The sequence below is a fragment of the Lutzomyia longipalpis genome, chromosome 1, assembly GCF_024334085.1.
Source record: "Lutzomyia longipalpis isolate SR_M1_2022 chromosome 1, ASM2433408v1".
Taxonomy (NCBI): Eukaryota; Metazoa; Arthropoda; class Insecta; order Diptera; family Psychodidae; genus Lutzomyia; species Lutzomyia longipalpis.
Genome location: NC_074707.1, coordinates 18,194,507 through 18,197,244, shown reverse-complemented (window position 1 = coordinate 18,197,244; position 2,738 = coordinate 18,194,507). Strand labels below are relative to the sequence as shown.

Here is a 2,738-nt window from a genome sequence, read left to right as displayed (position 1 = left end):
CTTCTAGACACACTCTCATGATGGTCACTGGCAAAAAACCCCGCACAAATAGTCGCTGTTGACTGATTCTCTCTGCCGGACTCTTTTCGTTATATGTAGCATCCTCACTTTGTGAGATCCGCTATGTGCAAAGGTGTAGCTCTATTTGTGAATTAGGTACACCACGAAGCTTCAACCGTGTGCTCATTTAAAGCACTAAGATGTTAAAGTAAGTTTAATGATTACGACAGCTTATGGAAAGTGATAAGAAGTTACCTTAAAGATATTTTCCATCTTAATCTGCTGTGAAATAAAATATTTTGAGATCCTGTATTAATTGTACATAGTTTTTCCCTTAATTTAAAACATATGAGAGAATTAAGTTTTAAGGATTTATCAATTTCTAAAAAAAAAATATTTTAATTTTAAGATCGAATTCTTCCTTGTTAAATAACATTAGCTCAAAAGACAATAAAAATCTAAGATTTATCCAAAAGACTTTCCCTGATTTTTAAGTGAAAGGAAAATTCTATAGGAAAACCTAATATGGACGATATGAAGGCATAGTTTGAAGTCAAGCTTATTCACGCAAATTATACAGTCAATTTGTGTACATGTACACCACTTCCTAACTCATTTCCGCCCCTTGGGAACCCTCGGCAGAAGCATGTGCAAGGCAAAGCTACAGATTGCGGTGTGTGTTGCCTGAGTTGTAATTGACGGTGCTGGAAGTGTGTGCAAATTCCCGGTAAATCGTTGATTTGTCTTTATTGTTGTCTACCCACCTGAAAACTTCAGCACCGCAATCCTCCACGCGATTCTCAGGAGAGTCATCTCAAATAAGACAACCACGGCGGTCTTCAACGTTAATTGTAAGTTGATCGACTGACAAGGGGATACCTTTGAGAGACTTTATGAAATTTTCTTCTTTTTTTTATTACTCTTTTAGAGCATCTCATAAATTTCTTCCCATTTGAATAGGAATTTTATGACTTTTCTATTTGTGATGACAAATAATCAACACAAAATATCACACATGAAGCCCATAGATTTGACATAAAAACCCACGGGAAGTTGGAAGTTGGATAAGGCAAAAAAAGCTTCTTATATTCTCAGCTTTTTTGCACAAAGTTACTTTCTATACATATATTGGAAATTGCGTTCTCTCTATGGATGGAATGTTATAATTTTTGTTCCACAACTTGTGTGCTCCTCTGCACGGCAAAACTGATGGAATCTGCGCACTCAATTTTCAATATATACATGTATATATTTGGTATGTGGAAAATCCCATGAAAATTTTCGATAGTGTGGCCCACAATGGATGATATCCTTGAGAGACACAAAAAGACAAGATTAATCTCTATGACATGAAATTCAATTGAGAGACGCCCTCCGTAGGCATAAATAGTGCTTTTCACGCCATCCAAAGTATGATTCCCATATACACAACATATACACACACTTTACGGCGTCCAAACGCACGCTATAAAATCTGGTAAATGAGCTAATTAATCGTATGTATGGAGACTCCCCGTCTCGTTCATTCCTTTTACACTTATATTCCACAAATCGAGGTCATGAAAGAAAAATCGCCAACAAGCCCATTGTGGAAACTCACAGCAACCTAAGTGAACCTACACTTCGCACCCATTTCAAAAATTCCTCCTGGGAATCCATTTCAACGCATGTTGGCAGTTTTTCGTTCGAAATTATGACAGTCATTAACATGGAGTTTAGTAGATGTTATTCAGAGGATAAACATTAATGAATATTTTTGTGTTTAATTAAGGAGTTTGTAGGCTTCAAATCAAATGTTTTTCCTTTAACGAAGGTATAACATTTTTTTTTTATTGAATTTAAAATAAAGGATCTGTTGTACTTGAGGCGTTTTATTAATAAAGAAACAGCGATAAAGTAATTTTTGCAACCTATCTTTTACGAAAAGAAACATATCTTTATAATTTGAAGAATTATTAATTTTAACTCGAGTAGAGGAGCAATAATAACGCTTCGCATAAAATTACAGCAACAAAATTTATGTTGTCCAACACAGGGTCCAACATAACACAGAACAAATTTCCTCCCAATAGAATGTTCAAACAAAAGTTATAGAAAAGGTGCGAGAACTGTACATCAAGTTGCGATACAATATAGTTGAAGTAATGATGAAGTGCACAGCGAGGTGGTTTATTGATAACATGGTGGTTTAATTTAGTGCTACAGCAGTGAAAGAGGAAGATAACCAAAACAACGACTACGGAGTGCGGACGACGATAAGCGTGAGTGTCGCGAAAGCAGCTCATCCATAGAGTTTCATACACTTGGGAATAAATTTGTTATAATAATATGGTAATAGAGCGACAAACTGATGGCAAATTCTATGGGGCGCCAATAAAGGCGCCTTTTAGCGTTACTTTATGAGCGCGCTAGTTTGAAGATGTGGAAGAGAAACGAAAAAAATCACAGTGTGACGTAAATTGAAGGCTTAACAATCTTTTATAGACTACCTCGCCAATATCTTATATACATATCACAACTTAACATCACACCAATGAGTTTACACAAGATTGATTGAATATAAATTCTTTCCTAAAGGCTCCAACAGATGGACGAGAAATTCCTCGTGCGGTGCGGCGCGGCGAGGATTTCGTGGCCCTTCGTCGCTTCGGATTGGCCGAAAAACGTTCTCTTACGGTGCGGTGAGAATGTGTGTGCCATCTCTCGCTTCTGATTGGCCGAAAACCTCGCCGCGCCGC

General features: G+C 37.0%; 1 long non-coding RNA gene across 1 annotated transcript; it reads left to right on the top strand.

The window, feature by feature from the left end:
• Positions 1 to 668: 668 nt before the first annotated feature.
• LOC129795245 (uncharacterized) lies at positions 669 to 1,858 on the top strand. The gene is made up of 2 exons (XR_008751104.1): positions 669 to 851; positions 929 to 1,858. It is a non-coding gene; the product is annotated as an uncharacterized LOC129795245 (long non-coding RNA).
• The last annotated feature ends 880 nt before the right edge of the window (positions 1,859 to 2,738 follow it).